Below are 27,927 nucleotides of genomic sequence, written 5' to 3' on the forward strand. Positions count from 1 at the left end.
ACAATAGAAACAGAATAAAACCAACTTTTAAACAACAATTAAAATTTAAAACATTCAAAGATTGCAATTTAAAAAATTAAACAACAATTAAAAAATTTAAACATTCAGGGATTACTAAAAGCCTGACTAAAAATGTTTCCCTTAAGTGTGTCTTATGTACAGTTCCTAAAGTTATGAACAATTGTATCCTGTTAGGGAATTTCATTGCAACTGAATGGAATTGACACTTATGGAATGTCTAAATATCTCAGATGTGTGAAGAAGAAGAAAGTTGCACAATTAAATAAATGTACAGAATGGGAAAGGATGAACAATCTTGATACCTTGGCAGTGTGTACAAACGGTTTAGACCAGTTCTCACTATTTCATTCTTGAACTGCCAGGGCAATTGTAATTCAGATTTAAATCTCAATAGTACTCATTATTGGTCAAAATGCATGGTGCCCTCCTTCCAAAGGGTGGTGTCATATGTAATACTAGAAATAGGTCAATGTACTTCAGAGTCTGTATCTTGTTGTGTGCAATATAATATAAAGTGGAGTGTTCATATTATATTAGAAACAGATGCAGTTTCTTGTAATCCATACTGATTGGGCCTTTCAATTAGTTTTTTCTTTAGCCTTTCCAGAATTACTTGTGACATTTTATTCACTGGCATAGTAATCACAGGTCATTTTGAGTGACCCATAACTAGCCCCTTGCCAAGGAGGTTTCGGATAAAGTCCATTTTTTCCTTCAATAAATTTCAAGTCTGGAGTAAAGGTTGTCCAGGAAAGGATGAGTTAAATTCCACAGTGCAAATCTCATGAACAGATTTCCATCTGACTGTAAAGATAAAGATAAAAAAATATGGTATATAGCAATAAATATTGGACTCCCCAACAGGATTTTGCCTTTGCTGAGAATTTCCTATTTCTGTTTTGGAACTGGAAACAGAACTGAATAGTAGTTCAGTAGTAGAGCATCTACTTTGCATGCAGAAGGTCCTTGATTCAAGCCTTGACATCTCCAGTAGGGTTAGGAAAGACTCCTCCCTTAAACCTTAGAGCTGCTGCCAGTCTTTGTAGACAATACTGAGCTAGATGGACTCTCTGACTCTCTATAAGGCAACTGCCTATGCTTCTATGAGGCTGCTTCTGAAGGCAATGTAAAGTGCAGGTTGAAATCCTCTCATTTCACCTTCACCATCAATCACCAGACAGATTTATTTATTTATTTATTTATTTGTTTGTTTGTTTGTTTATTTTTAAAACACCTTTAAAATTTGGTGTTTATGCTTGTCAGGCCTTTAATGAGCTGGTTAAATAATTGGTCGGGGGACAATCGGGCTTGTTTGGATGATACCATTTGGCTGGCCCACCCATCACATGGTTAGAAGTCAGGGTGTCCTTCCCCCAATGTGAGTTGCAGAGTAGAATGGTGTGCTGAGTGTGGGGAACATGCATGGTCACATTTCTAATCATATGGTGGGTGGGCCATACTATCCAAATCAACCCATTGACACCTATCAGATAGGGTAAGCTATGTCTGTTAAATTCCTCACAGTTTCTGCTGTTAGTCTATTTGATATACAAGAACATATTTTTTAAAAGTTAACACATTATTTTTTAAAAAAAATCTAGACTATTGTCACCAGTTAAGTAGGCTAGGAGAGAGATTTCTGCTTGGGGGATGTAAGAATGTATCAGTAGCTCTGCTGGATGAGGCCAAGCAACCAAAGAACCATCCATCAAGAAACCATCAAGAAGCCATTCTGCTTTCTCAGTGGCCAATCAGATGCCTCTGAGAAACCCATAAGTATGACCTGAAGGCAACAACCTTAAGAACATAAGAACATAAGAAGAGACCTGCTGGATCAGGCTCAAGGCCCATCTAGTCCAGCATCCTGTTTCGCACAGTGGCCCACCAGATGCCGCTGGAAGTCCACAGGCAGGAGCTGAGGGCGTGCCCTCTCTCCTGCCATTGCTCCCCTGCAACTGGTACTCAGAGGCACACCCTTGAGGCTGGAGGTGGCCCACAGCCCTCTGACTAGTAGCCATTGATAGACCTCTCCTCCATGAAGTCATCCAAACCCCTCTTAAAGCCATCCAGGTTGTTGGCCGTCACCACATCCTGTGGCAGAGAGTTCCACAAGTGGATCACGCATTGTGTGAAAAAGTACTTCCGTTTGTTGGTCCTAGACCTCCTGGCAATCAATTTCATGGAGTGACCCCTGGTTCTAGTGTTGTGTGAGAGGGAAAAGAATCTCTCTCTCTCCACTTTCTCCATGCCATGCATGATTTTATAGACCTCTATCATGTCTTCTCCCATTGTTGCTCCACAGGAACTGGTATTCAGTGCCACTGGCCTATTGCTTCTAAACAAGGATGTTCCATATAGTTGCCGTGCCTACTAGCCATTAAAGACCTATCATCCATGAACTTGTGTAAGATAAAGTGTGCCGTCAAGTCAGTGTCTACTCCTGGTGACCACAGAGCCCTGTGGTTGTCTTTGGTAGAATACAGGAGGGTTTTACTATTGCCATCTCCCACGCAGTGTGAGATGATGCTTTTCAGCATCTTCCTATATCACTGCCGCCCGATATAGGTGTTTCCCATAGTCTGGGTAATCCCCTTTTAAAGTTCTGTGTTAGTGTCTATCACCATACTGCGTGTCAACATAAATTAACTTTATGCTGCAAGAAGAAAAAATGTCTTGTGTCTGCCCTGAATCTGCTGCTAATCAGGTTTGTTCAGTGACTCCTGAGATTATTGCTATCCACATTCTCCATACCATGTATACTTTTATAAACTGCTATCACCTTCTGTCTTAGTTGTCTTTTTTTCTAAACTAAACAGTTCAGAAGTCCTATACTGCTGCTGACTCAACCAGTACTGATTACTCATTGCTTCATACCATATCAACAGTTTCAGCTGTTCTCTTGTCCTTATTAATATGCCATCTTTTGCTATGGTATGATGCTGATCATTTAGGCTGCCAAAGTGTGACAAGTAATTATGCTGAAAATAATAAAGGTTTGGCTTTGTTTGCTGAAGCATCCCTTAAGACTGATCCAAACCTTGGACTTGCAAACATGAAACAACAGAGGAGACTCTAAGCCAAGTTATTCTCACTTTAGATTTTACAAAGTGAAATTCTGACTCGTTTTGATTAATAACATGTTTGTAATTTCATATTAGGCGCTGTGTTTTACATATGTTTTCTTTTAAAAAAATAAGTGTTTGTTCAAAGTTCATTGTGCTTCAATGTAGTTCTATGTAGAAATCTGTGTAGCTGAGTAGATCAAGTCCAACCACCTGCCCTTTGCTTCAGGCAAGTTCATGACATAAAAAGCAAAGACTGCTCCAAACAAACAGGTGTCAACCACTGGCCTGGGCCCATGATTCTGTAACCAGACCGTTAAACACATTTAGAGAAGGTGACACACACACAGGCTATTCACTGCAACATTATTACCTCTCATAAAAGTTTGCAATGCCTCAGTAACTTTAACAACAAAAGAGACCATGCATTACTTCTTGCTACTTGGAAGAAGAGGAAAAATGGCAATCACAATTCCATACTGGTTACCCTTTCTCTAAAATCAAGAAGATTTCCCAGAGTTTTGCGGTCTTACCTAAAATGTTATGTTGGTGTAGTGTATGCTGGCTAACACATGCTCAATTATGCAAGCTCAATTATACATCATATTATACATCACAAGCTCAATTATACATGCTCAATTATACATCACAAGCCTGCTTTAAACAAAATTTACCGTCTAAACATGAGCCTCATTCAGACATTGTCATTGGGGTACCCCACTCTCCCGATCATGGGAAGGCATACAATCATGCTTATAGCCTTCACTTCAATCATACTTCAATCATGCTTATAGCCAATCATGCTTATAGCTCTTCAGGCAAAGGCTGTCAGCGTGAATGAACCATCCAGCAAGGGCCAGGCAAGACTTCCACCTCATTTTCAGTGGCTGTACACAAGTACAGCCTCCAATGATGATGTCTGAATGGGGCTATGATGGCTATTCAAATTAATAGTGGGCCAGTTCTGACAAAATTTCCACCATCACCAATTGGCCCATAGGATAAAGAAGGGTGATGCACCAAGTGTGCTCCCATTCTGACAGTCTTCCTGGACTTCCCAACATCCCCCTGGCATGTTCCTTTATCACGTGGGGAATATTTTTCTTAATTGCCACTCCACATGTGACCCAACTACTAGGTCTGTGCATTGTATTTAAGCAATAATTGGGTCTGAAGGGATGCAAGCCCTATTGGGCTATTTTTCACTGGAAACAAACTATTTGATACAGCACCACATTACATAGGTATTTCTATCAAATAGCACTGGGCTGGGGTGGGATGGGGGCTTAGCTTCCCACAGATGATCAGGCTTCTGTAAAGACATCAGTCACCCACAGTGGAACTGGTTATAAACCCCACATTTCCTTGCCTGGTCTTGCTCTAGAATGCACCAGGAAATGAAGCAATATCATGGGATTGTGTCCTTTTCCTAGTGCATTACTGGGCGGGGAGGGGGGGCTCTTTCCTATAGTTACAGAGCATGGATGTGAGTCAGCCTATAAACTACACAGGAAAAGAAGATACAGGTGGCCTTCGTTATTTACGGGGGTTTCGTTCTTGCCTACAAACGCGGATAAGGAAATCGCAGATAATGAGACCTTGAGGCAATGGGAACTGGGGATTAGGTTTGTGGAGGTGGGAAAAGGGCTAAAAATGCTTTAAAAGGCAGAAATAAGAGACATAGCATTGTACCATGCTCTCCAGGTCTCCAGCTATCCAGCAATGCCCCCCCCCCCGCCAAGCTCACAATTCCACTGATTTTCCGAGAAAAATTGTAAAGGGGGAGATGGGGGGGGGCAGGAAGAGCCACAAAATGGCTCAGTTCAGCAAAATGGTGGCTGGAAATGACCTCAGAGGTCATTTCTGACCACCCAGGAACTGCGGATAGGCGAATTCTTAATATTTTTCAAACCGTGTATGCAAGGTCGGATCTACCTTGCCTGACCACAGATACATGAAACTGCAGGTGCCAGGCCCACAGATAATGAGTAGAGATGTGCACGGAACCACCGAAGCGTGGTCCGGCACTGAGGGAACTGTCACTTTAAGCAGGGGGTGGTAGTACTCCCCCCCCCCGCCGCTCTTCCCCCTTCAGCGCTGGTGATTTTAAAAATCTTCTTGGGGCGGCAGAGTTCCTCCCTGCCACCCCTGCCCCCGTCATTGTCCTGCTAAGCTTGGAACGAAGAAGAGCTATCGGTGCGCATGCGTCCTTCGCGGCGCGCACGCTCGTCTTTGCTGCTGGCGTGCGCGTGCCACGTGACGTATGTGGTGCACGCGCGCCAGCAGCACAGACGAGCGTGCATGCTGCAAAGGGTGCAAACGCGCTGAAAGCTCTTCTTTATTCCAAGCTTAGCAGGATAACGACGGGAGCAGGGGCAGCAGGGAGGAACTCTGCCGCCCCAAGAAGATTTTTAAAATCACCAGCGCCAGAGGGGGAAGAGTGGAGGGGGGGTAAGTACTACCACCACCACCCCGCTTAAAGTGACAGTCCCCCACCCATCCGAACCTCCAGACCGCCGGAATTCCAGACCAGTCCGGAGGGCTTTTCAATTGCGCCGAACCAAAACCATGCACACTACTAATAATGAGGACCACCTGAATCCAAAGTATAGTTTAGATTTAGCTGTGAGCCGGTGATAATACTGAGTCTTGATCCTGGCAGAGTTTTTTAAACATTGTTTTGCTAGCTTTCAATAGTCACCTCTCTGTATGTCTCTAGGGCTGACATTTGCCAGAAAGCCTCAGACAACCTCTGTAAAATGAGGGAAATCCCCCTCTTTTAACACATGTTCTCAGAAACTAGCCAGTTTTCTCTTTCTGGGCCACAGAGTCTTTTTCATAAAGTTTTCCTTTTACATCGCATTATACATAATATAGCTATTTACAACCAACTGTCACACCCTCCTGGTAACCAGTACAAATATTGACTTGACTTTACCTTCATTATAAATGCTTCCTTTCTGAACAGTGCAAATTTAAACAGATGAGATACTGACAATGAGATACTTAGGTGACCACTGGTTCTTTAAATGGCTCCTGGTAAGAGTGAGGACTTCGGTCCCAACTGAAGTTGTACCATTTGAATTTGTGAGTCCATCTGACCCTTTTTAGAAAAACAACCTGATTTTATTGAATAACTATTTAGACATTTAAAATGCACAGGTGAAAAAATAGACATATAAAATATCAAAAAAGCCAAAATGCAATAGATATCTATCTCTAGATTAATGGAACATAGGAATATAGGAAGCTGCCATATACCGAGTCAGATCATAGGTCCACCTAGCTTAGTATCGTCTACACAGATTGGCAGCGGCTTCTCCAAGTTTCCAGGCAGGAATCTCTCTCGGCCCTATCTTGGAGATGCCAGGGAGGAAACATGGAACCTTCTGCTCTTCCCAGAACAGCTCCATCCCCTGAGGGGAATATCTTACAGTGCTTACACATCAGGTCTCCCATTCATATGCAATCAGGATGGACCCTGCTTAGCTAAGGGGACAAGTCATGCTTGCTACTACAAGACCAGCTCTCCTCTCCATATGACTGTCTTTCATCTCCTTCTCCCAGGATAGTTAGCAGCCTCCTCTCATCTCCTTACCACAGGAATTACCTCCTCTCATCTCCTTACCACAGGAATAATGTTCAGACGACATTATCATGTACCATATTTACCCAAATAGAAGATGGCTTTGAATCTATGATGACCCCCTTAAAAATAGATATTAAATACAGGTTATACCTGTATTTTCCTGAAAAGAAGATTCTGAATTTAAGATGACCCCCTAATGTCTAACATAAAAGCACTCCGAAAAAACTAATCTTGGATTCAGGTAATACAGTAGAATGAATGTGGACCAGAATCCTAACCACTGGACCTGACCTCCACACATTCATCAAAATGAACATAGCAGCTACATTGGTTACCAATCTGCCTCTAGACTAGATTCAATGTGTTTTTTGACCTTTAAAGCCCTACAAGACTTAGGATGGGGTATCTGTCAGACCACATTCACCCATACACATCTGTCAGGACCTTTTATCCAGCATCTCAGGCCCTGTTTGTGGCCCCACCATGAACTAAGATTCAGTTGGCACTGGCAGGAACTAGAAACAGGGCCCTTTCGTTGTGTTCCCTTGGCTTTGGAATGCTCTCCCGGAGGACATTCACCATGCTTCCTCTCTTAAGGTCTTCAAAAAAACATTTAAATACCCATCTTTTTTAGAAAGGCTTTTAAATATTTTTATCTTCAGTCCAATTATTGTTGGTTTTAAAATTCTTAAACTTTTAAGCTTGTTTTTAACTGGGTCCTGCTTTTAGCTAATCTTTAAACATATATTGTTATTTTGTTTTACCATCCATGTGAGCTATCCCGAGCATGATTGTACTGGAGGGATGGGATATGCATATTTTAAATAAATAATAAATAAACATCTGAACATAGCCTATGCATGTACAACTAGTACAAAGACAGATTGCATTCAGAGTTACAATGAACATGTGAAGGTTGGGGGCAGGCCATTGGGTGTGATTCCATTCTCACCTACAGATGCTCATTCTGTGATGATACGTTGTTTAACAGGTTAGAGTGATTGCTTAAGAAATAGTTCACAATAGAGGACGGAACAGCCCGTGTCCAATCAGCAAGCTTTATTATGGTAGTCATTACGGCAAGCAACTTGATTCTGGGTTTTCACCCCTGCCTAGGACTGTTGGTTCTTCAGATATATCTGAAAGTGAAGATCAAATAAGACTTATGCTACTGCTTGACCATTTCTGGTCCTTTCTCTGATGTGAGAATTGCAGTGAGTGTGACCCAAAGGCAAAGGAGATTTCTGTGCTGAACTGAAAGGCAATATATAAGGCACACTTTGGTCTTGCTCTCCATAGAATAAAGCATCTTTGACAGTAATTGTGATCTGCTTTCCTATTATTTCTGTTCTGATTTACAAAAGTGTCAAGTGTTTTCCCAGAGGGACATGCAATGTTGCTCTTACTGAAACAACTACCAGGGTTGGTGTTCTCCAAACGTACAAAATTCTGTTGAAATTCCTGAGAGGATATGAGGGAAAATAGACTTTCTCAAGTGCAGCAAAAAATATAGTAGGGGTTGAAGGGATCTTAGTTTTGATTTAAGGTGTAACTGTTCTACAATCATTCAAAAACTATTAAGGTGCACTTTTGTTGCAAAACAAAACAATAAACCAGAAATGTATAACTGAAGATGTTTCTATGTCAGTTGTGTTTCTTCTAGACATGTTCAGTAGTTAGCAGCGTTTTGTTTTTATTTTTTAACATTCTCCCTAGGGTGCTGCTCAACCAAAAAGGGACTTTAAAAAAGGTTAACAGAAGTTTCAGAGAAGTTTTTTTAAAAAAAGTAATTGTAAGGACACGTCGTAGAATATATGTCCTGTCTCTTTAAGATTAAGTTGTGTTTTGTTGGGTGTGGCTTAGCTTTCTGTTTCCTTAGTACAAGCTACCCAGAATTTCTTGTCTGAATAAAGAAGGTTTCTAAACCTGCTATGTCTCCTGCTTCTTCAGACCCAAGGCCAGGCCAACAAAGTGACTGGTTGTGAATATGCCTAACAACCTTACCTAGGGGAAGATACTGCAATGTATCACACAAACTATAATTTAAATGTTATTTTAGTTTTTAGTGTTAATTTAACTACAATTTTAGTGTTATTCAGACTCAAAAAAGGATATTGCTTTATGAAAGGAAACAAAACCTTTTTCAAGAAGCAGAACACAAATAGAATCTAGATTCTACTATCTTGTCAACAGATAAATAAAAAAAGATTTTGCTGCACGGAAACCATTTATCCAAGTATGTGCAAAAAACTCCAGTTCCTCACAAACAGCCACACAATCAGGCACAGTCTCTTCCCCTCTTTCCAAGGCACAGAGCTTCTGAAAAATTACACTTTGGCAGGTTGCTAAGTCACTACCTCAGCAGCCACCACTGGTTTTATTGGCCAGACATGACAGGAAACAGATGGGGGTTGACATTCCAAGTGTGGTCCAATGTTCTCCTAAAATGGCAGGGACTGGACCAATGCTGCAGCTAGAAACACGGGCTGGAAGGAAGAAAAAGGAAAAGTACTTAGATTACTTCCCTCCTTCCACCGCATTACTTTTTGCTTCTACAGAAAGGATATCCGCAATTACTGCTGATCTTTTTGACATGTAGTCCTGGATGATATGTAAGTGAGGAAAAGTTGCTAAAACATAGTCCAGTGGTGGGGGAGTGGGCCAATGCCACAGTCAGAAACAAAGGGTGGAAAGAAGGAAGTGTGGAGACAGGGAAGGGATGGTCTCACCAATCAAGATATTCTACGGTGCTGCTTATTCCACTCAGTTACAGCAGAAATGGAATGGAGACTGGAAGCATCTGAATCGTGTTTGAAACCTTAATGGCCCTACCACTGTGCAAAAACTATGAAAGAATGTAATATATTAGTTGTATGTTACCTAGGAATGAGAAATATACGTTCATCAGATAACAATTTTTATATTCATGCTAGAGTGATGTCTCTTCTAGAAAAGGATGAAAGAAGTTGACAACCTTTAGAAAAATTAAAAACAAGTCCTTCTAAGGCCATGTATATAAAAAAATTGTGTGTGGAGGGAAGCAGGAAAAGGGTGCAAATAGCAGATAATTCAGTGGGATCCAGTGTTCCCTCTAACAGGGATTCCCAGAAGTCATGGACTACAACTCCCAGAATACCCAAGCAAAAGCCATTGTAGCTAGGGGTTCTGGGAGTTGTAGTCAACAACGTTTGGGAATCCCTTTTAGAGGGAAGACTAGTGGCGTCTAGTACTGTAAGATTTGTCTTTGAGATGACTGATTTACTCTCTGGCCTTCTCAAGACACTGAACCTCAAGCTAAGTGTCTCATCACTCAATGATTGTAATTTGGCAGGGAGGCACAACAGCAATTGCAGCAAATCATTTGCTGGAGCAATTTTCAGATGGGTCTGAGGTGTTTTTTTTTAAAATTATTATTATTATTATTTTTATTTTTGCATAGGTCATAGTGGGATGAGAGGATCTTGTGGACAGAGTGGGAATAGAATATGCATAAGGAGTTTGAATAGGCAGAATGTCATGGTCTGGCTGGGTAAGAGAGGCTGTGTTGGGCATCTGCCATATGGAGACCTGGGATCAGATTCCAGACTGGGACACAAGTCAGGACTCAAGCAAGGACTGAAACCAAGAAAAATGAAAGCCAGGCAAAACTTGTGGCCAATCTCTGTGACTGGAGTTGGTTCTAAGAGGAGCTCTCTGCATCTCCCTGGATTGTAACAAACTGGTCATATTCGCACATAATGCACATATCTCCTTCCTTCCCCACAACTCTCCTGTCTTCATTCAGATGAAACAGAGACCAGGCTCTCTACAGTCAGGGAAACTGGCTGTGCAGGTTTCCTTCTTGCTTGAAGGACAGCCTGCAGAGCCAATCACAGCCAGAGCGAGCGAGGAGCTTCCTCCCTCAACTCCAGTTACAGTGAATGCAGCCTTCAGTTCTGCATTTGCTCACAACGCTCCCTAACTTAAACCTTGTGCATGAGCAGCAAAACCCTCAGTTTTTAGTGAGTTTGCTTTGTGAGACCATGCATTGTGCCAAAACATTAGGAGTCTTTGGAACGCTTGGGAAAAAGTGATCTTTTAAAAATCATTCACAGAGAAACCTTGTACTTAGCAGCCTGAGTAGGATTTGAGCAAAGAGATGTTTGGGTACCACTACCAAAGATGTGGCTTGACATTCCCAGGAACAAGTGGAGTAGTATCACAATGTAATAGCAAGATTACTGGGGTTTTTAAAAAAATCAAAACACTAATAAAGCCAGTAGTGTAGGTATAGTCATAGTTTCATTCCACATTTCTACAGATTTGAAACCATATTTGTCTTTGGCATCTGGCAATGTCATTTAATATGTTCCTATGGCCTCGCATGCAGTTAAGCATGCACTGTATATTATTTTATGATGTTTGAATTGGAATCACACTTTCTGGGTTCAAGTATTCATGTTTTTGCAGATTCTTGTGTAAAGCCGGGTAGAGCCTGTTTCCAATTTCATGACCGTTTATCGCTAATCCAAAATGACTGCAGCATTACCTACAGACAGGAAGCTGGACGGGGCTTGTGTGTTTTGGAGACCTCGGGCTCTTCCCAGGAAGCACTGTGAAACCAGTTGTATGCTTACACGAAGGGAAGACATAAGTCAACTAATGGACATGACGGTGCCTAATCTATGTTTATTTTACAAATGTAAGAGGTAGACTCATAAAATCATAGACTTATAGGAAGGGACCTATAGACACAGATGGTCTTCTAGTTCACTGGAGGTCTTCTAGTGCATTTCAGGAAACTGCTACAGCATCCGTGACATGAATAAAGGTTCCTGGCCTCATAGCAATTCCTTGTCAATTTAAGTTCAGCTATTCATTTGCATCTTTTTACAATTGTTCTTAAAACACAAATTCCCGAGAAGCAATGCTTATAGGCACAGGAATGAGGACGCTGTGATTCCCCACCCACTGCTTTCTCCAAATTTTTGTGTGTCTAATGGGCTATCAGGATTAAACTGCACACTACTGAATGGACAGTTTATTGTCAAATAAATCAGTCAAAGAAGTCTTAGCACTCATGTCGTAAAAGTTCTGCAGTGAGGAATGACAGACTCACTGTGACTTAAGAGATTCACTTTTGATAGGCATTGTGTGGAGAGCACTGGTAGTAAACACAGGGTTGGGGACCCCATGTTTGTTTCCAGTGTGTCGTTCCATCCTAATGCATACAGTAGCATGCAACTATAATATTTCCCTGGTTAGAATATGCAGACTGGATTATATACTGCAGTTCCTGAAATGGTCACTGAAATGCTTTTTAAAAATTATACCAGTTCTGAAAGTTCATCAACCCACTGCTGTTGATGAAGCTGTTTCCATTCTGACTGAATACATTTGGAAGACAAATATAGAGACATGTTGTAAGTTAATGGTATTGGGCAAGGTACAATAGAAGCAATCTACTCTATGCACCCTGACAACTCCTTTCACTTACTCAGTGATTTAGTTCTCACTGAGGTGGTAAACTTGTAAATGGGCTGTACAGTTTCAGAGTGCAGCAGTCTGAATATTCCTCCATACAAAACCAACAAAAATCCTTCCTTATTTTTCTTTTAAAAAGGGGGGGCACTATTAGAAGGGTTCTAGCCTAGCCATCTCTGTTTACATACCCTCCAACATTTCACCAATGAAAACAGCCTGTGATGTGTAAGGGGTGTGGCCAAGCAACCTGGGAGGCATGACATACAATCCTGAATACAAGCATGCCAGACATGGAAAGTAAGTAATAAATTTTAAGTATAGCATGAGGTGTGTGTGTGTGTGCGCGTGCGCACGTGCACATGGGGATGGAGGTGCATAATCAAGAACTGGAAAGTATGGGAGGGCTGCCTCATTTCTGTGCCATTCTCAGTGTATGACTTTGGTCTAGTTCTCACTGAGGTGGTAAATCTGTGTCCGGGATGCAGCACGTTAGACTGCAGGCACAATTTTACACACACACACACACACACACACACACACACACACACACACACACACTTTTAAATCAAAGAGAAAACACCCCTGCTCATAGATAACCAGATGTTAAAACATAGATTCCAGCTGTCCCTATTTACCAGGTATAGTCCTTATTTTCTTGAATCGGTCCCTGACAAATCACTGTCCCTATTTCCCCCCCTCTTGATGATGTCTTATTTAACCTATTTAACTGTAGTTGTCACATAATGATCAAATCCAATGCTGGATTTGTCACAATGATCAAATCTGCATATAATGTGGAACTATGGGTCCAATGGACACGTGGTTCGGTGCCACCTTTTCCCACTATCCCATCTGCATTCAGATGTTCAGGAGAGCATCCTCCCTGCAAGCTGTGTGACTGCAGAGAGGGAAGGGATCTGGCTGGTGGGCTTCCTTCTTGCTTGAAGGATAGCCCGCACAGCCAATCAAGGAGGGATAGTGGGAGGAGCTTCCTCCCACAACTCCGTCCAGTTGAATGCAGCCTGCTGCATTCGGATAGCAGGGAGGCTCCCTCGACCCTCGGTTTGGAGCAACTAAACCTCACTACAAACGGAGGGTTCAAGATAGGGATGTCAGTTAGGGATGTGCACAAATAAACTTTTTTAATTTGAATTGTACCTGAATCAAATCACCCTCAATTTGTTTTTGGTCCAAATCTGGCCAGCAAGCACATGGTGATTTATTTTGTCCACACATCTCTCGAAACAGGTAGATTCGGGTACAAATCATTTTGTACCCAAATTGATTCACACAGACAGCAGGTGCAGGCAGTGATTCTCTCAGCAGCAGGAAGGGGGTGGGGGGAAAACTATCTTCTTTTCCTCAATCAGGAAAGCAGGAACAAAAAGCAAAGAGTCCACTCCAGTTGGCAGGCAAGGCAAAGCAAAGCTCCTCTCCCTCTCTCTCTCTCTCTCTCTCCTCCCATAAGGCAGAATGACTGGCTGCCTCCTTAAGTACATTTGAAAATCCCTCCTTAGAACTTCCTCCACCCTTGTCCCTTCTTTGACCCCTTCCCCTAGCCATTGCGCGGTCAGTCAACCCTGGTCCACAATATTTGAATAGAAATGAGCCTATCTGGAACCATGGGGCAATCGCCAGCAAATCTTTGCACACTGTAAGTCAGCAATCTGAAGCTTGGGGAGTGGGATTTTCAAAAAGATTTCCTGACACATAATGGAGACAGCAAGAGAGAAAACCACAAAATCCAAAGGTCCAAAATCTGAGAGATTTGTTTTGGATCCAAATCTGGTCAGCTAGCACAGCGGTGATTTGTTTTGTCCACAAATTGCTCAAAACAGGTAGCTCTGGGTAAAAATCATTTTGTACCCAAATCAATTCGCACATCCTTATTGTCAGTGTGACCTTGGGTCACGCTACAAATGTGATTGGAGTTGGTTGGGTTCGGACATGATATTAAGGAAACCACAAGTCCCTCCAACTCCGGTGCCCCATTACATGTGAACGTGGTCTCTGCAGGATTCAGCACTCCAGTGGCTGTTGGCAATGTCTACCACCTATAGAAGCAATTATCATGAGTGAGCAAAACTGGGCTAAGGGAACCCAGCCTGGTTTTGCTTGCCTGTGAGAACCACTGGGCTTGAGGGTGAGCCCGGTGGCTCCATGACAGCAAGCCTACCTAAATGGAGCAAGAGCTCCGTTAACCTCATTTTTCGGATCATGTGTCTGCCGTGGCTGTTTGCAGCCGTGGCAGACACACTCAGGGAGGAAGGGGATCCCAGAAATGCACCACGCACTTGTGTGGTGCATTACTGGGGCTCCGAGGGCAGGGCACTACGTGGCAGTGCTTTCCTGCACCCAACCCCTGGAGCTGCCGGGTGAGCTGCGGCCAGGCGCGGGAGCACCAGAGGCAAGCCACTACTCGTCTGGGTGAGTAGTCCACCCACCCAGAGCCCATAGGAGGATCGTCTGCAGGAAGGTAAGCACTTTTAGGCTTCCTCCCCGCAAAAGAGGGCAGCCCTTCCCACTTGATCATGGGAAGAGCTTCATAGGATATTTATTATTGCTGACCTGCAAATTAACAAATCACTACATAAGCACTCAGGGTGGGGCAATTTTCACCAATCTTGCCTTCTCTCTGAAGCCAAGTAGTGAGCCTTAAAAATACATCCATGAGAATCATGCAGCCCTCAGAGACATATTTTCAGGGGTCAGAGTAATCAGAGGGGAGAGAGGATACATGAAAATCTGCACATTAGCTGCAGAAGTGCTTCCTTGGTCTGGATGTCAGTGTGTTTTGTTGTAGTCAGTACTTTATATATCATGAACACCAGCCATTTTTGAGCCATTTAAAAAAAAAATCTCCTCTTATACCTAGAAAGAGATATCATAAATATTTGCGATATATTTTACCTAAGTATATAACAAACACATAAAACCCTATAGGATTTCCATATGGCAAAAAATTACCCCCATTATACCCATTTTATTGTCCACTGCAGATAGCTGAATGATGCAGATTGTATTCATTTTATTTTTCTCCTAAAAACTAGAGGCATTTTTACAGATCCCCAGCATATAGTTCACCCAATAACTGAACCCTGTCACAGATGTACTGTAACCACAGCGGAAATGTTTCTCTGGAGAACTCTGACTGCTCTCTCTGTTTTAACACAAGCTCTACAAAAGCTGAAAAGAAAATTATCCCCATCTTTTCCATGGCCCTTTATCCTTTATGTGAGCATCTTACCTCTGAAGGCTCTGCGAAATAATGTGATTAGTTTCAGATGTAATGAAAAGAAATCAACAGCTGTGATCCTGTACATACCTACTTGGGAGTAAACCCCATAAAAATGAATAGAACTGCTTTGAGGCAGATATGGATTGGATCAAGTTAGGAATTGTCAACCTACACATGCTTAACCAGGAACAGGAAGTAAATCACAATGAACTAACTGGAACTTAATTCTGAATAAACATACTTAGGGCTGGGCTCTTTGTATACAATGACATGACACAGGAAGTTGTCATTTTCTAACCAAAATAATAGGAGAAACTCTTCCTATTAATTGAGTGTCATTGTTATTGAGTGATGCCTGTTGTTCTAGCTGGTGTTGGAATCAGGGAGAGACCCAAGAGTGGGGATGCAATGCATCTTTGAGTGCTCAAATAAGTGTCATAATTAATTAATTTAATTATTTATTTAATCAATTAATTTAATTAATTTAAGTCACTTACTTCCCATGATAAACAGTTTTGAAGGCTACAAGTGGCTGGTATCCATTTATTTATTAAGAACATATATCCACATTTAGATATATTTGAATCAAAATTTAGAAATCCAAAATTAAGAATCCAAGTTTAGAACCATCGGTTACTTGCTGTGATGCTTTTAATGATTTTTTCGTGGACAAAATCTCTCATTTGGGCTGAACTAGGTTCTACAGTTAGGGCAGAGCTTGTTATGGGGGTATCCAGCAACTCTTCTTATATGGTCAGACTGTATAACTTTCAGTTTGTGACTCCTAAGGATATGGACAAGCTGTTTTGGATTCTGCGTCCTACCACCTGCTATCTTGACCTTGCCCAACTTGGCTTATTTTATCTAACTATCAGATTATCAGAGAGGGTCTGTTAAATATCATAAATGCTTCTCTGAGGGAGGATTGGATGCCTCTTTGTCTTAAGGAGGCTATCATCAGACATTGGACCCATCAGAGTTAGGCAACTATTAGACCCATCTCTAATCTCCCATAGTTGGGTAAGGGGATTGAGAGAGTGGTGGCTGCTCAGCTCCAGACAGTCCTGAAAGAAAGTGGTTATCCATACTGTCTCCTATACTCTTTAACATCTTTATGAAACCTCTGGGAGAGATTGATGGGTTATTTGCAGACAAAAGTTCCTGTATTCGGGCTGACTTGGACTCTACTACTTTTGCCGGGTCTATGAAGGAGGTGTCTAGCAATTCCTCTTGCAGTTTTAGATTGGATCAGTTTCAATCTGTGACTCCTGAGGATGTGGACAAGCTGCTTGGGGGGTGAGGCCTACCACCTGTTCTCTAGATCCTTGCCTGACTTGGCTGCTTCTATCTAGCAGGGAGATTGTTGGAGATGGCCTAGTTAATATCATAAATGCATCACTGAGGGAGGGTAGGGTGCCCCCTTGTTTGAAGGAGGCAATGGTTAGACTTCTTAAGATGCCTTTCTGGACCCCTTAGCGATGGATAGTTATAGACCAGTCTCCAATCTCCCTTGGTTGGGCAAGGTGATTGAGAGGGTGGTGGCCAACCAGCTTCAGGCAGTTTTGGAGGAAACTGATTATCTTGACCCATTTCAAACTGGCTTTAGAGCTGGCTATGGGGTTGGCTATGGCTATGGGGCTGAGACAGCCTTGGTCAGTCTGATGGAGGACCTTTACTGGGGAATAGACAGAGGGAGTGTGACTCTGCTGGTTCTTTTGGATCTCTCGGTGGTGTTCAATACCATCAACAATGGTATCCTTCTGGATCGCCTGGGGGAGTTGGGGATAGGAGGCACTGCTTTACAGTGGTTCCACTCCTATCTCTCGGGTAGATTCCAGATGGTGGAGCTTGGTGACAGTTGCTCCTCAAAACGGGAGCTATTATATAGAGTCCCTCATACCTCCATTCTGTCACTAATGCTTTTTAATGTCTACATGAAACCACTGGGTGAAGTCACCAGGAGATTTGGTGCTGGGTATTATCAGTATGCTGATGATACCCAAATCTACTTCTCCTTTTCACCAACATCATCAGGAAATGGCATTCATTCCCTAAATGCCTGCCTACAAGCAGTAATGGGCTGGATGAGGGATAACAAATTGAAACTCAATCCAAGCAAGATGGAGGTGCTCATTGTAGGGGCTCAGAATTTGAGGGATGAGTTAAACCTTCCTGCACTGGATGAGGTTGCACTCCCTTGGAAGGAGCCGGTATGCAGCTTGGGAGCACTCCTGGACCCATGATAGGTGCTATGAGTTCTGGATGACATCTGAGCATCTATCAGCAGCATTGGATCTAAAAGAACACTTAAAAAGTGCACCTATTCTTTAAGAAGTTCAAAACCTCAATAATAGGTTGATTACAATTTCCATGGTTTAATAAACCATCCAACAACATATTTTGTCTGGATTGAATTTTGGTTTATTAGCCCTCCTCCAACTCTTCATTGAAACCAAGTACCTCTTCATGACATACATGATTACATCTCATTGGGATGGAAAGGAGAGCTGGAGCTGGGTGGAACTGGCTCCAAAGCTTAAAACTCTCCTTTTCTGATAGTTTCATGTACAGTAGATGATTGTTGGGATTTCCTACCCTCCTCCGTGAGACAGGGTTGTTTACCCAGTCAAACAGCAGTATGCCGGGAGAAGCAGTGGGCTCCAGACACCAGGACAACCCCAGTAATTACCTTTCAGAAGTCAGGAAGGGTTCAGAGAGGCATGCAAAAGCTGCTGGGGGATGGGCAGGTGCAGCCCAAGAAGCAGCAGAATGGTAAAGAGGGAATAGCGTTGATATCAGCTCCACAGCTGCAAACGAGTGTAGAAAGGCTAATGTAGAGGGTGGAGTTGGAGAACAAGTCTCCTTTTGGAGGCCATGGATTGAGTGACCAATCTACTTGCCTGGCCAGGGAAAAAGAAGCAAGGTGGAAGGGAGGAGGAGTGTCCTAAATGTAGGGTTTTATTTAAGGCAGAGGCTACTGAAGATGAAACGATCAGCAGGGATGGGGTTTGTTGGTCTGGTGGACTCCTGGAGAGGAGCTCAGGCTTCTTGCTCCCGCTGATAGGTGAAGGAATGGAGTAAATATACTTCCCTCCTCACTCAACTCTGAGGCAATGCCTGTGCCTATAATTTAGTGCGAGAGGGTGGAAAGATTATTTAGAGAATTCCTCCTCCCTAAACACGGACCATGATAAATAACATGGGTCACATGATAGCCTGTGAAACCCTATTTGACAAGTGCCAGGGAGGTGAACAAGACTATCATAGCAACAATTTCTGGAGGTTTGGTTTTAGTTCCAAATGTGCATGAAACTGGCTGGCCTGATTCGGTTCGAGTCCAGACCAGACATGAATGCCCCAGTAAAGGGGAATATAGTGAGGATTTCCCTTTACTAGTAAAGAGGCAGCGGGGCTTTCCTAAGCCTAGAGGGGGCATTAACGGAGTACAAGTACTATCAGTAGCAGCTGTAATGGTGGCTATGGGGGATGGCAGGGTGTCAGCTCCCCCCACCCCCGCCGGCCTCCCCCAGAATAGCCTGGGCTGCCAGCGGCCCAGTTGTCTGGTGTGGCTTGGGCCTCCACACATGCATGGAGGCCATTTTAGTGAACTCCATGCATGTTAACTTGGCAAAGAGGCACCTTTTAACATGATTCTCTTTATTTAGCAGGGGGAGAGTAACTGGCCCCAGCACAGTACCTCCAGTGACTGTTACTGGTATCTATCTTATGTTTCTTTTTAGATTGTGAGCCCTTTGGGGGATAGGGAGCCATCTTATTTATTTATTATTTCTCTGCGTAGACTGCCCTGAACCATTTTTGGAAGGGTGGTATAGAAATAGAATAAATAATAATAATTTAATGTGCAGAAGCCACTAAAATGCCCTCCACACACACACAGAGGCCGGAACCAAGCTGTCTGTGGCCCTGGCTACTCTGGGTGAGGCCAGCTGGGGTGAGTGGGGCCGCTGCCCCCCCCCCCATGACCAACATCAATGATAGTACTTGTAAGTACTAACTGACTCCCCTCCAGCCCCCTCTAGGCTTAGGGAAGCTCCCATGCCCCTTTACCAGTAGAGCACCAAACCAGTTTGGTTTGAACTGGCCCCAGTTTGGTTCAAACTCAGACTGGCTGAGGCTGGTCCAGTTCAACCCCAAAACTGTTGAGCTGAACCAGTTCAACATTGAGTCCAGGTTGAAATGAGCTGACATGCACACCCCTACAAGAAATATTACATGCTAAATAGTACTGAAAGTCACTGACTGTTGTGGGAGAAGCAACCAGGATACACTTCCATCTCCTGTTCTCCCAGCACAGATTATCCACCAAGGCAACCAAAGATGTTTTCATTCCCAAACTGGGCCAGAAGCCAGATTAAAATTGATCCAGAAAAATCAGTATCATACGGGAAATAAACTTTGGTCACCACAACCCATTCAGATACTTTGCCCCCCAAAAGCAGATTCTCCACTGCTAATGGCTAGGAAAATAGTTAGGGTCTGGGGTGACTCTTTAAGGATTGTCATTGTTGTTGTCTGCTGTGATGTTAAAAAGCTGTCCAAACAGATGGAGCATTGTCCCATTCTACAACAAGCAATAGGAAAATTCCAGTTGAGCACCCATCTGTAACATTGGATCTAAAAGTACCCTTAAACTGTGTCCTCTTTCTTTCAGGAGGTCTTCAATTCCTCAAGAATAGATTGAATACCACTCCTTTGCTAATTCAGTTTGCTAATCACAGCTAATGAAACTGAATATCCTCATGATCCATTGGAATCAACTCGGTGCAAAATAAAGTAGGAACATAGGAAACTGCCATATACTGAGTCAGACCATTGGTCTATCTAGCTCAGTATTGTCTTCACAGACTGGCAGCGGCTTCTCCAAGGTTGCAGGCAGGAATCTCTCTCAGCTCTATCTTGGAGATGCTGCCAGGGAGGGAACTTGAAACCTTCTGCTCTTCCCAGAGCGGCTTCATCCCCTGAGGGGAATATCTTGCAGTGCTCACACATCAAGTCTCCCATTCAGATGCAACCAGGGCAGACCCTGCTTAGCTATGGGGACAAGTCATGCTTGCTACCACAAGACCAGCTCTCCTCTCCTAAGGTAAAGTTGTGCCCTCAAGTCGGTGTTGACTCCTGGCGCCCACAGAGCCCTGTGGTTGTCTTTGGTAGAATACAGGAGGGTTTTACCATTGCCTCCTCCCACGCAGTATGAGATGATGCCTTTCAACACCTTCCTATATCACTGCTGCCCAATATAGGTGTTTTCCCATACTCTGGAAAACATACCAGCAGGGATTTGAACCGGCAACCTCTGGCTTGCTAGGCAAGTCATTTCCCTGCTGCGCCATTAGTAATTACGTCCAAACTATTTCCGTGGGATTTATTATATCAAATTTTCTCTAGATTTTTCTTAGTGTGGTGTGTGCATGTGTGTATTTACTTCAAAATGCTGTGCATGATCACACAGACATTCACACACATACACAAGCATACAAAATCCAGATTTCTAATATAGTTATGCACTTCATGATTTCTAGATGTTCCATAAATGTTCACTAGGGAAGAAAAATGGCATTATCATACAAACCCCTGACACTCATTTTATATGTAGGCTGAAAAAAGAGGCAAAAAAGCAGACAGTTGATCCTTTGACAACATTTCCAGTGTTCCTTATTGTTATCCTATTGCTACAGTAAACATAATGGCTGACTTGATGACAAGGCAAATCAAAGTAGTCCCACTGAAATTAAAAGGACAAGTTAGGCAATGCCTAGCTTGTCTTTTTAATTTCAGTGGGACTACTTTGAGTAATCTGCCTCATCATGTAGGCCAATATATATATTTTTTTTTGTTTTTTAATTTAAACATTTCTACACCTAACTAGATTAATTTGGCTTTCAGGAAGTGTAGAGACCTTCTTCACCTGCTGCTTTGAAAGGAGAGATTTTCTCTGCTGGAGAGTCATTATGTATTTGGAAGTCTAAGGAATGGCTTGTCTATTCATAGCTTTTCAACTCTTATTCTGCATGGATGCAACTGCTTAAAACTCAGAGATCTCCTGACACACACAAAATATCAAAACCCAACACTAATGGAGCTTAAAACCCAAAAACTATCAAGAAGACATTTCAGTCAAGCTTACATTATTTGGCTCTGTAGCATGTGTGGCATTTCAAATATCTCAATGGAAGTTTTGTTTGCAACATCTGATGAGAAGAGAGGGTGTATTTTAATGGCATTGTATGACAATGGGTAGCATTTGTCCATTTGTCAGTCCTACATATTGCCTTGCATGTAAAGAGTCAGCTGTGAAGTCTTTACAAAATGATGGCAAACTCAGTGGCTGCCATCCCAAGGGAAGCTGACAGGCAGCTGTATAAAAGACTTGTGACCAATTCACACAACCCCACAACATGGCCTTGAATGCGCAGCAAATCCAAAGAATGTTATGGCTCTTTGGCATTTTGCAGCCAGATCCCTTTCTTTTCAGGTAGCAGGAATGATAGCATGGACTGTGACCATCAAATCGTTGCTTCATCTGATGGCCAACTATGAGAAGATCCTCCCTTTTATACTAGGCACAGGGCTGCCTCGAAATACAGCAGCCACGTCAGATTCTTTCTTCCCACCACAATGTTCAGTCAGGGTTGCTCGTCTTCTTTCCCAGATCCTGCCAGCAGGTTATGGGATGGGGAAAGGGCTGGGAAGCACCACAAAACAACACAATTCTCTCTAAGCATTACAACAAGAGCAACAACAACAAATATGTATATACCACTTTTCAACCAAAAAGAGTTTCCAAAGCTGTTTACATAGAGAAATGATATAGATAGATAGATAGATAGATAGATAGATAGATAGATAGATAGATAGATAGATAGATAGATAGATAGATAGATAGATAGGGATCCCTGTCCACAAAGGGCTCACAATCTAAAAAGATATATAAGAGAAACACCAGCAACAGTCACTGGAGGTACTGTGCTGAGGTTGGATAGGGCCAGTTACTCTCCCCCTGCTAAATAAAGAAAATCACCACGTTTAAAAGGTGCTTCTTTGTTCAGTTAGCAGGGGTTACAGAGAGACATGGGTTCTGTCTTCACGTTCTCATCTTCACATTCAGCATTGTCTGTGGTTCTGACTAATATGCTTTTAATTCAGTGTATGTTCAGGGCAAAGGTTGGGCCACATAGTGTAAACTGACCCCTCTAACACCTGTATTTAAGAATGCAATACAACAAATATTTATATACCACTTTTCAGCAAAAGTTCCCAAAGCAGTTTACACAGAGAAATAAAAATTAATAAGTAAAATGAATCCCTGTCCTCAAAGGGCTCACAATCTGAAAGATAAACATAAGATAGACACCAGCAACAGCCACTGGAGGGATGCTGTTTTGGGGCTGGATAGGGCCAGTTGCTCTCCCAGTGCTAAATAAAGATAATCACCACTTTTAAAAGGTGCCTCTCTTGTTCAGTTAGCAGGGGTCAAGAAGCAACAGGGGAAATGCTGAGCAGTTATATTTCAGACCAACCCATGAGCAGCAACTCCAAGCATCTCTTCTCGGGTCTTGGGATTCTCTGTAAGCAATGTGTGGATGTCCCATCATGATGAAAGTCTTTCATGTTGTAAAAGTCCATGGGTCATTCCAGAAGCCAAATGGCTGTGTGCATCTACAGGTGAAACTCGGAAAATTAGAATATCGTGCAAAAGTCCATTAATTTCAGTAATGCAAATTAAAAGGTGAAACTGATATATGAGACAGACGCATTACATGCAAAGCGAGATAAGTCAAGCCTTAATTGGTTATAATTGTGATGATCATGGCGTACAGCTCATGAAAACCCCAAATCCACAATCTCAGAAAATTAGAATATGACATGGAACCAAGACAAGGATTGAAGAACAGAACAATATCGGACCTCTGAAAAGTATAAGCATGCATATGTATTCAGTACTTGGTTTGGGCCCCTTTTGCAGCAATTACTGCCTCAATGCGGCGTGGCATGGATGCTATCAGCCTGTGGCACTGATGAGGTATTATGGAAGACCAGGATGCTTCATTAGCGGCCTTCAGCAATTCTGCATTGTTTGGTCTCATGTCTCTCATCCTTCTCTTGGCAATGCCCCATAGATTCTCTATGGGGTCAGGTCAGGCGAGTTTGCTGGCCAATCAAGCACAGTACACTGTATACTTTTCAGAGGTCCGATATTGTTCTATTCTTCAATCCTTGTCTTCTTGGTTCCATGTAATATTCTAATTTTCTGAGATTGTGGATTTGGGGTTTTCATGAGCTGTACGCCATGATCATCACAATTATAACAAATTAAGGCTTGACTTATCTCGCTTTTGTCTGTCTCATATATCAGTTTCACCTTTTAATTTGCATTACTGAAATTAATGGACTTTTGCACGATATTCTAATTTTCCGAGTTTCACCTGTATAGGCATGAAATTTCATTTCTATGCATACAGTGTTATCTACACCTACATCTATATATTTATTATGTTTATATTAAGGAAAGAGAAGGCACATATGTTCAAAATGCAAGTGCATATCTAGCTATCTTATACATAGTGATAGCCTAGTGCAGAAATAACTTCAGGAAATTGAATGTAAAGTCTACTTAAAAAGCAAATAAATTTGGTTTATGGTTTCCTCTGTTCATCTCTGAGGAAGAACTTTTGAAAATCTGGTATCCAGGTATGTATCCATGGATAATGCTGCTTCTTCTGCAAAAAGAGAACAGGAAACCATTTTATGTTTCCTATATTTCCTATATGCCTTCTCCCCTTTCCCCCCCTCCTCTTCACTCTCTTCCATGAGATATTTTATACACTCTGCATCTTCAGGCACTCTCTCCCTTTTAACACAGAGTGTCTAATCAGGAAATGCAAAGCCATGAATAGGTTTTATACGTCAATCCAAAACACATTTGCTCAGAAGGACACACTGATTTCAAGGAAATGTTAGCCTTAGCTAGCTTAAACCCTAGAATTACACTGTAATTGACTTGTGGGCAGGGCTGAACTTTAAACTTTGATGCAACCTTTAATTGACACTCAACAAATTGACTGCAGCTATCCTAGCCAGTGAAATTGGCGAAACACAGTCTATTCTTCTGTCCACCACTGCAGCCAGGACATCCAGACTGAACAGTGGATCCAAGCACAAACACTGTAAGGCTGAGAACATTATTGTAAATCCATCAGTAGGAATCCATATCATCCCACGTCACAAGGCCGTCCAAGCATTTCGTCTCCCCTAGAATAAGTTCCCATTGGTTGCCTGGCTTCCCCACTACCACCACCAAATGTGAAAAGACTTCAGGATGAGTGAAAGGAGAGATAAAGACAGAAGTCATCAGCACAGCAATAAATACATTGAGGCAGAGCACATGCTTCACATGCAGGTCTCAGGTTTAGTTCCTAGCATCTGTTGGTAGGGTTTGGAAAGATCTATCTGGAGAGCCACTACCTATCAGTCTGAAACTGACCTGAAATCCTGAAGAGCTTCTACCAGACAGTGCAGATAACGTGGACCTAAGTAGATCAATGGTCTGACTAAGCATAAGGCAGCTTCATATGCTTATTTAAAGCACTCCAGATAATCCTGACAAACTGCTTTATACACATCCTGAAGATAAACAAAACCATAAGGTATACACTGAATGATTTCTGAGACCCTACAGCAAGAAGACTAGGAGGCCCTTCACATGATGGGTGTGAAACGATGGAGAGAGTGCTGTGGGGAGAGCGGGCGTAGCCCTCTCTCCCCACAGACAATCAAACAGCAGCCCTGGGTGGCCAAATCAGCTGCCCACACGACTGCTGGCTGTGTCACGGAGCTGGCAGGGGCTGTGGAGATCGGGGGCTGCGTGGCCACCAGAAGTTCCAGGATGCCCCGAGCGAGTGCATGGGGCATCCTGAAGAGACCCCCAAGCCCGGGAGGCTGCTTGCAGCCTCCCAGTCAGGGGTCTACTCATGTGTCGCCGTGCGCCGCAGCAACACACGAGCAAAAAGATGAGGTTAACGGAACGCTCGCTCCGTTAACCTCATCTAAGGGGAGGTGTAATTAGGCGGGCTAGCCACCTTGGGAGCATGGGGCTTGCCTGTGAGCCCGGTGGTTCCCACAATCCCTTGAAAGTGAACTAAGCTCCTTTAGCCCGCTTTCCAGTGATCGTGAGAATAGCTTCCCTGTATAAGAATCAGAACAAAGGTTCAGTGTAGGGCAGGGGTTCCCAATCTGTAGCACTCCAGACAGTGGTGCACCTAGGTAATTTTGGCACCTGGACTGCACCTTCCGCGAGGTCCCCTGCCATGACACCCCCCCAAAAAACCCAGCTTTGGGGGGCCTCCTGCCACCACCCCATGCTCGCCCCACCACAGCCCCACCGCGCCGAACCTCCGATTTCCCCCCATATTTTCAGTTGGCTTGTGTGCAGCCAAGGGGTGGCCACCGGGGATGAGCTGGGCAGGCCCTTCCCCCACGGTGGAGGGCAGCAGTGCACGGAGCGACTGCTGGGCCTATCTGTCTGGCCTAGTGGCTCTTGTGAATTGCAAGGCATCCCAGTGCACCTGCACAGTTGAAATAGATCATTGCAAGCCTGTGACATCATGGGCATGCAGCTCCGGTTGCATGAGGGGGAAACTGTGGTGCAAACTGTGGTGAAACTTCACTCTAACTGAAGGTACAGATTGGAGTCTGAGGAGGGAAAGCGTGGGTCCATTTTCTCACTTAACTCCAGTTGCCTGCATCTGGACATAGAGCTCCCAATACCAGAGGTGAAGGGACCTCTAGTTTCATGTTACATGCAAATGTGGCCATAGTGACTTGCCCAAGGCCACTCAATGAGCTTTGTGGCTAAACAGAGATTAAAAGCTGGGTTTACCGCTTCCAAACCTAACCTTCAGTCTCACACCACATTGGTTCTCAGTAGCTCTTACATAGATATCTATCATTTGGTGTATCGTCACCTGAGGCCTAAAGACACAGAGCTGAATTTATTGATTTGATTTGATTTGATTTATTAGCTGCCGTTCCAAAAATGTCTCAGGGTGGTGTGAATGTGTGAACACTGAAGAGGGGAGGGGAGGGGTCAGCAAAATTGGCCATCCTCTGTTGCACTCATGGCCTCAGTGCACCAACATTTAAAGGCATACAGGAAGAGCTAGGACTAAGAACCATACCCCAGTGAAGAGAGCTGCATGGGAAGGGTGGCAGGGACCCAGGTCCACAAAGGGAGGAAAGCCATGTGTATTCCAAAGCAAGACAAGGACAAACTACTGCAAGGAAGAAGAGTAGAAATGGAAGTCAATACTGGGGCTTGTTGGTTGCCATTGGGGAAGAAGGGAAGTGAGCATCCCTCTGATGTGCAGGCTTAAGGAAGAGGGCAGGATGCTTAATGAAGTGCCTGCAGAGAACTGCAATAAAAAAGACTTACCTGCAGAATCCCTGTTGTTCCTGGGTGTCATTGGGGTTGAAGACCCTTCTTCAAAGCTGGGTATAGTGTCTGGGACTCCTTCCTCAACAATATTTAATAAATACTATTCAGTTACTTCCACCAAATTAAATAGCATTTGCCTAATTTGTACAATATGATCATAATGAGCCGGGTCTCATGATCTGTGAGACCCGGTTTTGCAGGGTGAGCAGGCTAAGCCCGCTCTCCCTGCTCACGAGCGGAGTGGGAGCCTTTGGCGGCTGGATCGGCTGCCCACACAATTGCCGGCTCCGTGATGGAGCCGGTGGGGGCTGGGGGGAGTGGGGGGCCCTGTGGCCCCCGGAAGCCCCAGTATGCCCTGTGTGAGCACATAGGGCATACTGGGGAGACCCCCAGAGCTGGGAGGTGGCTTTTTGCCTCCCCTCCGGGGGTCTACTTGTGGGTAGCCACAGCATCGCACCACAGCTACTCACGACCAGATAGTCCGGGTTTGTGGAGCGCTCGTTCTGCAAACCCGAGCTATTATGGGGAGGGCTACAGGAGTGGGTTACCCGCTCTAGAACTACCAGGCTCATAGCCGAGCCCGGTGGTTCTCATAATTAGCAAAAATCAGGCTCTCCTAGCCTGATTTTTGCTAATCATGATAATATCCCCTTTGTCTTGCTCATAGTTAAACTTGCAGAATGCAATTCCTGAGTTATGCAAATTTCGTTTTAGACTTTCAGTAAAGTTAGTTCTCTTTGCTCTGTTATCTGTTGTAATCTATTTAATAAAGCAAGCATTACTATAGGATCACTATTATTCAATAGGCCTGTTCACACAATAATCAATATCAAGGCAGGTTACTCTGGTTTGCATGATTGTGTGAGTTACAAAAATCCTTCCAACCTAGGTTGCTCAAAGCAGGGTCACCCAGTTTTTTTTACCCTGCTCTTAATCAAGGTAGGAGAAGAGGAGAGCTTTTCTACCTTGCTTTTCTGGTCACATGAACCCACTTGCCTCTTCTATACAGCTACCAGACCCAGCAGGCCTGGAAACAAAAGAGAGCTGTGACTACAGGGTCTGCGTCCAGGGACTACAGGCTGCCATCCATGGATGTGCCACT

The 27,927-nt window shown here is 43.4% G+C and overlaps 1 long non-coding RNA gene across 2 annotated transcripts; it reads right to left on the minus strand.

Annotated features, from left to right (window-relative positions):
• Positions 1-157: 157 nt before the first annotated feature.
• Positions 158-27,913, minus strand: LOC128328400 (uncharacterized). Of its 2 annotated transcripts, none has more exons than XR_008309189.1 (3): positions 27,791-27,913; positions 7,625-7,811; positions 158-825 (listed from the first exon to the last, which is right to left on the minus strand). It is a non-coding gene; the product is annotated as an uncharacterized LOC128328400 (long non-coding RNA). The 2 variants fall into 2 exon arrangements; XR_008309190.1 differs by lacking the exon at positions 27,791-27,913 and adding an exon at positions 9,030-9,112.
• Positions 27,914-27,927: the final 14 nt, after the last annotated feature.

Source organism: Hemicordylus capensis, chromosome 5 (assembly GCF_027244095.1).
Source record: "Hemicordylus capensis ecotype Gifberg chromosome 5, rHemCap1.1.pri, whole genome shotgun sequence".
In the NCBI taxonomy this organism is placed as follows: domain Eukaryota; kingdom Metazoa; phylum Chordata; class Lepidosauria; order Squamata; family Cordylidae; genus Hemicordylus; species Hemicordylus capensis.